Source organism: Diceros bicornis, unplaced genomic scaffold, assembly GCF_020826845.1.
Source record: "Diceros bicornis minor isolate mBicDic1 unplaced genomic scaffold, mDicBic1.mat.cur scaffold_526_ctg1, whole genome shotgun sequence".
In the NCBI taxonomy this organism is placed as follows: domain Eukaryota; kingdom Metazoa; phylum Chordata; class Mammalia; order Perissodactyla; family Rhinocerotidae; genus Diceros; species Diceros bicornis.
The window spans coordinates 109,843-119,167 of record NW_026691394.1 but is presented as its reverse complement, the minus strand read 5'-3'; the positions used below and the strand labels follow the sequence as shown (position 1 = coordinate 119,167).

The window sequence follows — 9,325 nt, the reverse complement described above, 5'->3', positions numbered from 1 at the left end:
TACACATTCTTCTTAAGCGCACATGGAACATTCTCAACGATAGACCATATGTTGTGAAACAAGGCAAGCCTGAATAAATTTAAGATTGAAATCATATCAAGCTTCTATTCTGACCACAATGCTATGACACTAGAAATCTACTACAAGAAAAAAGATGGGGAAGTCACAAATATGTGGAGACTGAAGAACACATGACTGAAGAACCATTGGATCAATGAACAAATGAAAGAAGAAATCAAAAAATACCTGAAGACAAATGAAAATGAAAAGACAACAAAACAACTCTTATGGGATGCAGCAAAAGCTGTTCTAAGAAGGAAATTCATAGCAATACAAGCGCACCTCAACAAACAAGAAAAATACCAAATAAGTAACCTTAAACTACACCTAATAGAACCAGAAAATGAAGAACAAATGAAGCCCAAATTCAGCAGAATGACGGAAATAATAAAAATTAGAGCAGAAATAAATGAAATAGAAACTAAAAATAACTGTAGAAAGGATCAATGAAACAAAGAGCTGGTTCTTTGAGAAGATTGAAACAAAATTGACAGACCCTTAACCAGACTCACTAAGAAAGAAAGAGAGAAGGCTCAAAGACATAAAATTAGAAATGAAAGAAGAGAAATTACAACAGATACCACAGAAATCCAAAGGACAATAAGAGAATACACTGAACAACTTATATGCCACCAAATTGGATAACCTAAAAGAAACAGATAAATTCTTAGATTCACACAACCTCCCAAAACTGAATCAAGAAGAAATAGAATAAATGAACAGACCAATCACAAGTAAAGAGATGAAAATGGTGATAAAAAACTCCCAAAAAACAAAAGTCCAGGACCAGATGGCTTCTATGGAGAATTCTACCAAATATTCAAACAAGATTTAATACCTATGCTTCCCAAACTATTCGAAACAGTTGAAGAAGATGGAAGACTTCTTAATTCATTCTATGAGGCCAACATCACCCTGACAGCAAAAGCAGGCAAGGATAGCACAAAGAAGGACTATTATAGGCCAATATCACTGATGAACACAGATGCAAAAATCCTCAGCTAAATATCAGCAAATTGAACACAGCAATATATTAAAAGGATCATATAAGATGATCAAGTGGAATTTATACCAGGGATGCAGGGATGGTTCAACATCTGCAAATCAATGTGATACACCACATTAACAAAATGAGGAATAAAAATCACATGATCCTCTCCACAGATGTAGAGAAAGGGTTTGACAAGATCCAACATCCATTTATGATAAAAACTCTCAATAAAATGGGTATAGAAGGAAAGTACCTCAACACAACAAAGGTCATATATCACAAACCCACAGACAACATCATACTTAATGGTGAAAAACTTAAAGCCATTCCTCTGAGAACAGGAAGAAGACAAAGGTGCTCACTCTTGCCACTCCCATTCAACATAGTACTGGAGGTTGTGGCCAGAGCAATTAGGCTGGAAAAAGAAAAAAAAAAAGGAATCCAAATTGGAAAGGAAGAAAGGAAACTCTTGCTGTTTGCAGATGACATGATTGTAAATATAGAAAACCCTAAAGAATCCATCAGAAATCTATTAGAAATAATCAACAATTACAGCAAAGTTGCAGCATACAAAATCAACTTACCCCAATCAGTTGCATTTCTATACTCTAATAATGAACTAACAGAAAGAGAACTCAAGAATACAATCTCATTTACAATTGCAACAAAAAGAAAAAAGTTTCTAGGGATAAATTTAACCAAAGAGGTTAAAGACATATACAATGAAAACTATAAGACATTATTGAAAGAAATCAGTGATGATCTGGAGTAATGGGAAGATATTCCATGCACATGGATTGGAAGAATAAACACAGTTAAAATGTCCATATTACCTAAAGTAATCTACAGATCCAATGTAATCCCTATCAGAATTCCAATTACATTCTTCATAGAAATAGAACACAGAATCCTAAAAGATATATGGAATAACAAAAGGCCTCAAATAGCCAAAGAAATCCTGAGAGGAAAGAACAAAGCTGGAGGCATCACAATCCTAACTTGAAAATATATTACATAGCTATAGTAATGAAAATGGCATGGTATTGGCACAAAAGCAGACTCATAGATGAATGGAACAGAACTGAAAGCCCAGACAGAAAACCACACATCTGTAGTCAGTTAATCTCTCACAAAGGAGCCAAGGTCATACAATGGAGAAAGGAAAGTCTCTTCAGTAAATGCTGTTGGGAAAACAGGACAGACACATGCAAAAGAATGAAAGAAGATCATTATCTTCCACCATACACAAAAATTAACTCGAAATGGATAAAAAACTTGAATCTAACACTTGAAACCATAAAACTCCTAGAAGAAAATATACGCAGTACACTCTTTGACATCGGTCTTTGCTGCACCCTTCCCAATACCATGTCTACTTAGGCAAGGGAAAGCAAAGAAAAAATATACAAATGGGACTACATGAGACTAAAAGCCTTCTGCAAGGCAAAGGAAATGATGAACAAAACGAAAAGACAGGGCCGGCCCCGTGGCTAAATGGTTAAGTGCGCGCTCCTCTACTGGCAGCCCAGGTTCGGATCCCAGACGCACACAGACTCACCACTTGTCCGGCTATGCTGAGGCCACGTCCCACATACAGCAACCAGAAGGATTTGCAACTATGATCTACAATCAAAAAATGGGCTGAGGATATGAATAGACATTTTTCCAAAGAAGATATATGGAAGGCCATCAGACACATGAAAAGATGTATAACATCACTAATTATTAGGAATATTCAAATCAAAACTACCATGAGAGTTCACCTTAAACCTGTCAGAATGGCCATAATTTCCAAGGCAAAAAATAACAAATGTTGGAGAGGATAAGGAGAAAAGCGCACCCTCACACACTGCTGGTGGGAATGCAAACTGGTGCAGCCACCAGGGAAAACAGTGTGGAGATTTCTCAAAAAAATAAAAATAGAAATACCATAACTTCCAGCTATCTCTTTACTGGGTATTTATCCGAAGAAATTGAAATCAACAATTCAAAGAGATTTATGCACCCCTGCATTCACTACAGCATTAGTCACAATAGCCAAGACATGGAAGTAACCCAAGTGCCCTGCTACAGATGAATGGATAAAGAAGATGTGGTATGTATTATATACAATAGAATACTACTCAGCCAGAAAAAAAGACAAGATCATCCTGTTTGCAACAACTTGGATAGACCTTGAGGGTATGATGTTAAATGAAATAAGCCAGACAAAGACAAATATGCATGATTTCACTCATATGTAGAAGATAAACATACACAGGAATGAAGAGAACAGATTAGTGGTTTCCAGAGGGGAAGGGGGCTGGGTGTTGAGTGAAAGAGTTAAATGGGCACATATGCATGGTGATGGATAAATGTTAGACTACTGGTGCTGAGCACGATGCAGTCTATACAGAAATTCACAAATAATAATGAACACCCGAAATTACACAATGTTAAAACCCTTTATAATTTCAGTAAAATAATTAAAAAAGAAAAAATAATTCAGTCTATTTTATGGTTGAACAGTATTCTAAGGTGGGGATATACCACACTTTGCATATCCATTCACCCGTAGATGGACATTTGTGTTGTTTTCCGTTTTTGTCTGCTATAAATAGGTTGTTATCAACACGTGTGTACAAGTCTGTGTATAGACATATGGGCTTATTTCCCTTGGATGGATTCCTAGGAGAGGAATGTCTGGGTAGACGTATGGAATTATTAAAGACGCATCCAAGCTATTTTTCACCAGCACTCGATGAGAGTTTCAGTGACTTGACATCTTCAACAACTCTTGCTATAGTCAGTCTTTTTAATTATAGCCATTCTCAAGTGTGGTGGAATCTCATGATGACTGTCCCTTACATTTCCCCAATGACTCATGTTGTGAAGGAGAAGGCAAGCCACGCACAGACTGGGAGAAAACATCTGCAAAACATATCCCTAGAAAAGGATGTGTATTTATATTATATAAAGAGCTCTTACAACCCAATAGTAAGAAGACAAGCAACATGTCATGTCTTACCAGGAGACAGCAGGTCAGGCCTGTATAAGCACCAGGAGTCCCGCCAAGAAGATGAGGGTGAGGGCCCAGACAAGGAGGTCTGGGGAGACAAGTGGTGGGGTGAACCACCTCCTGTCATCGCCCCAGTGCTCCTGCTGACCCCACTGTGCCTCAACCCTCCTTGACAAGGGTTGGCCAACTTTCCTCATCATCCAAAAACCTGTTCACATGGTTCTCTTCGATGAGGCACAACATCAAGATACGCGCCTCCTACCCTGGGCTGTGGCTTCCTGCAGGCTTACCAGGCTTCACAATAAAGGTGTCATCTCTGTTGGGAGAATATTCTGGAAGTGAATGAAATGGAGAATGCATGTGAGTGTGATTCACTCTTTTTAATATAACTTTTTAGATACACAGAAAAATAAAGGGAACAGTCTCATAAACATCCATCATCTATATTTACCAATGTATATTCCATCCAATTAAAACAATATTTCATCAATGTATAAATTATTAACACTTGCCACACTTGAATCATCCCATGTATTCAATGAAATATTAAAGTAAAGTAGACATCATGATGTTTCACCCCATTTTAGTTCCATCTCTAAAAAGTGAGCACACTTTGCTACAAAATCCAAGGCCATTATCACAGAACAAAAGTGTAATAAATTAAACCAAATTCATACCTCTGGGCACAGATGAGTGAATTTGAATGGACTTTCTTACGACGGCCGTGGGGAGAATGGGTCATCACAGTTGGCAAGCCTATGGGATCTCTCTAAATTTGTAAATTTACACTGAAAAGTGTTCTTCCGTGCCTAGAAACACATCATCCCCTTCTCCTTTATCTATTTGCTTAATATTCATTTTCTAGGATTAACCTACAATGTAATTTCCTGCAGGAAGTCTTTTCTGATTTCCGCCTGCAAGTATGAGTTTTTTCACATCAAATAATTGATAAGTTTCAATTCTCTATTCTTGTTATTGCCAGCTACAACATAAAGTCCAGAAGGGGAGGACACACGGCACCCAGTGGGCATGGGGGGGAGGGATGCAGTTCCCCCTACGTGTACCTCTATCCAGACAACCACTTAGAGGTGTGCTGTCTCATATGCAGCAGCAACAAGTCTCTTTTTGAATTAAAATTAACTTTAGTTAAATAAAATAAAAATTTTAATACCTCAGTAACATTAAAAATCAGTAACAATAAAGACCAGTCACAATACCATCCTTCGAGCACTCAACAGCCATATGCAGCTATGCACTGGACAGCACAGATATAGAACATTCCACCACTGCAGAAAGTTCTAGAGCATTGGTGCTCATCTAGAGTGGGACTTGGCAAACTATAGCCTGTGGATCAGGAAAAACATCCACCCCCAAACCTGCAAGTCTGCTTCACACACAGCTAGAGGCCCTCACTGACCATCTGGCCCAGTGGCTTTCAGTGCAGAGATAAGGAAACAAATGTCCAGAGAGGGGCAGTGACTAGTTTGAGGTCACAGAGCTGTCTAGGAGAAGGTGAGGATCACCAATATTACACTGGTGTTCTTTTCTCTCTCTCAATGGTGGGGAAAGACTGGGGGACTGTGCCACCACCTGCCAGCCTGAGAAAGTTCAATTCTCTCTCAACCCCAGGCGTCCAGAGTTCCCAGAAAGGCCTCACTTCCTTTCACAATGACCAGGGAGACTTACCATCCCCAAGGACACTCTTCCTGTCCAGGGTCAAGTTCTGCAATTGGGTACCATTCTGGGTCAGCCACAGGAATTCCTCATAGATGGCAACTCTGTCCAGTCTCGGTGGCAAGGTACACAGGGAGTCCATTCCAGTGTGGTTACTGTGAAGGACAGACCTGGAAGGGCACAAAGGATGAACAAGGGTGTCTGGAATACTACCGTGATTCTAGATACCCTGCTTTTGGGTCCTGTCCAAGAGAACTTTCTGCAGTAATGTAAACATTTGTCTGCACTACCAAATACACTCATTATTAGCCCCATGTTGTTATCGAGCACTTAAAATGTTGCTAGTGTGTGTGAGTGAGGAACTGAATTTCTCATGTAATTTAATTTCAAGTACGTAATTTATAAATAAATAACCACGGGGAGAACATTTTTGAAACTTTGGAGTAGGGACTTTTGAAAATGCATAACAACAATGAGAACACTGGTAAAAATGGTCAAAATCAACTTTCCAGAGCCTAGAAATTTTTCAAAGGCTTGTAAGAATCTGAGGAGGATTTAGTGAAGATACACGGTGGAATCTTGATAAAGGTAGCAAATTTTGTGGCACTATAACTTTCACTATTCACATCCTGCTCTCACAATATCCTCCATAACTTTGAAAACCATCAGTCTTAGAACCATGGTGGCTGAGACAACCAGAAGCCAAGCAGCCATAATGGGTTTAGAGCTCTGAAAAGAACCATCCCCATCGAACTGTCATTAGCTGACCTGCCTGGCAGCTCCCCGAAAAAGCTCCATGTTCAGGGCTTGTCCTTACTTGACTCAGAGCTTGCCCAGAGTGGAAAGTCGGTCCCCAAGGCACTTGGTAAAAACAATCAGAGCTAATTGTTTTCTATTGTAGTGGCCTGAGGGAGTGATTCCAGCTGAGGCAGGTAAGAGGTGAGCCAAAAACTTAGAAGAAAAATTGGGGGAATGAGATGTCCACAGGGGGCTTTGAAAAGCTGCAGTGTATTTGTGGGCATCTAGAAGGCCACAAGTGCTCAGGGATGTGGCAGGCCGAGGACAGACTTGAGAACATCTTAATCTCTCACCTCTAGTTGAAGGGTTGGCTTAATATCTGAAAACTTGATTATGTAATACACCATATTAATAGAATAATGGCCATACCACGTATTTTCAACCATACACATGGAAAAGAATTTCACAAAATACAACGCCCTTCATGCCTAAAAATGAAAACACTCAACAAATTAGGAATAGAAAAAAACTTTCTCAACTTATAAATAGCATCGATGAAAAACCCAAGGCTAACACCATATTCAATGTGAAAGACTGAAAATTTCCCCCTAAGACCAGGGACAAGTCAATGATATCTTCCCTCATCTCACATGTTAATAACAGGTACTAGAGGTTCTAATGAGGGCAATTAGGCAAGAAAAAGGAATAAAAGAAACCCAGATTAGACGGGAAGAGGTAAAACTATTTGTTTTGCAGAGGAGAAGACATTGTATATACAAAAACCTAAAAAATACAACACCCCCATACACAATATGTGAATCATATCCCAATGGTGTATAAAAAATTTAAATTGCCCCATGTGGTTAGTGGCTTCACTATTGGAGAGCACAGTTAGATTGCTGATATTTGTTGAAAGTCTCCAGAAGAGGAGGAGGAGCAGGATGCTGGAGGTTGGTGGCCTCAAATGTTAATGCTTTTCTCAACCACCGAAAACCTATGAATGGAGATGGTAGGATTAGCTGACAGGGATGTGCAGGAGAATGAGCACCATGTAAGTGACTTCCAGATCAAGGATGTGTCACGGGAGCTCAGAGCCATCAGCCATCAGCTCAACCAATGCTTCCAATCTCCTCATTCTACATCAAGTCGGTGACCAGGCAGGAGTGGAATATGTCTCACAGCTGGCTGCCTCTGTAGAGCTTGGTGACCTAGAACAAATGGGAGGGAGAGTGGGTGAGATGGATGTCTCCTGTGGATGCAGGTGGCCACTGGGCCAGTGAAAGATCACAGATCTTGGGGCAAAGGAGACCTGACTTCAAATCCTGGCTCTGCCCCTAACTCATTGTGTGACCTTAGGCAAAATACTCCCCTTTCTGAGCTTCAGTTTATCCACATGAGAAATGGGGAAGGCAGCTAGGACATCACCTCTGGGAAGTGAGAGAACCCAGACACGCAGGGAAAGTGAAGGATTGAAACAATAATGTAACAGATGTAAGTCAGGCAGAGGAATGAGGGTGCTCTCAGGGCAAGGAGAGACGGGAGAGGGGAGACCCCACCTGGTCCTGGGTGTCTGTCTGCAGGGCGGTGTACTCCGAGGATGTGGGCTCCAGGTTGCTGAGGTTCCAGCTGATCCTCCAGAAATGTAGCTGGTGCTCTCTCTGTATGCATAAACTCCAGGGTGCAGAGCCTGGAGCCACTGAGAGGAAGAGCAGACAGGTGGAGACTCTCATCTCCCAGCACAGAGGCATGGTGGACCACGGGGTCAGGGTGGTGGGTGAAGACAGCGTCCACACTGGTGGCTGCCCCATCCTTCTCAGACCTGGGGAGAGAGGGACGTGGGGAATCTAGAGAGAGGTCCTGAAACCTCTGGGGTTTGGCCCGAACAGGAAGCAGGAAATGGGAGTCGAGTGGGGAAACTGAGAGAGGGGTGGTCACAAAAGTGGACATTAGGGGCAAGTGCTCAAGGGAGGGTCTTACCTGAGGGAGACCAGTCTGCCACTCAAGGAGAAGGGGCCCAGGCTGCTCTTCTTCAACAAGGATCCAGCTGGGGAGGAAGGAAAGGAAGATGAGGAGGAGGGACAGGGGTTGGGGGAGGGGCTGGGTGGGATTTAACCCACCAGGAGCTGCTGGGACCAGGGTCTCACCAGGCTCTGCAGGACCCTCTCAGTGGAGTTGAACGTGGCTGAGCTGTTGATCCTGTCTGATGAATACCAGAAGGTGGAGAAGCTGACACTGACTGTGAGGGTCTTCAGGTTGTGCCCCAAAGCTGCAAGACGAGAGGGAGAGCGATGGCCATCACTGAGAGCTGGCCTGAGACCATACCAGAGTCCTGCACTCTTTATCATCTGTCGTCTTCTCTCACAGTGGCACCACCACCCACCCGTGTGGTCACCCAAGTCAGAACCAGCATATCTGCTCAGCTCCTCCTCCCTCCCAGTAACACCCATTCACCTTGCACACTCGTCCTCACATACACTCCATCCCTGTCCCAACTCAAGTCTTAAATTCCTTCACCCAGACCAACACCCCAGCAGGCACACTGGATTCTCTGTCTAAAGCATGTTCTACAAGGACTACTAGAAAAATCTTTCTGAAATGAATACCTCACTAGGGCCACCACTGCTCTAGTACCACCCATGGCTCCCTATGGCCTTCAGTGTTTAGTTCAACCTTCTTGACCTGGCACTCAAGGCTCTACTCAATCTGGCTCCTGCTGACCTTTCAGTCTCATTTTATCCATCTACTGCGAGTTAAACTTCATGCTTCACGCAGCCCAAATTCGTTTCAATTCTCCCCATACGGCATGTTGTTTCTGGCTGTAGCCTTTGCTCATGGAATCCCCTCTGCCAGGAAAACTCTTCATC

General features: G+C 42.0%; 1 long non-coding RNA gene across 2 annotated transcripts; it reads right to left on the bottom strand.

The window, feature by feature from the left end:
* Positions 1 to 8,123: 8,123 nt before the first annotated feature.
* On the bottom strand, positions 8,124 to 8,654 carry LOC131403011 (uncharacterized). Of its 2 annotated transcripts, none has more exons than XR_009219139.1 (3): positions 8,606 to 8,654; positions 8,439 to 8,505; positions 8,124 to 8,157 (listed from the first exon to the last, which is right to left on the bottom strand). It is a non-coding gene; the product is annotated as an uncharacterized LOC131403011 (long non-coding RNA). The 2 variants fall into 2 exon arrangements; XR_009219138.1 differs by lacking the exon at positions 8,124 to 8,157 and adding an exon at positions 8,217 to 8,280.
* Between the last annotated feature and the right edge of the window lie 671 nt (positions 8,655 to 9,325).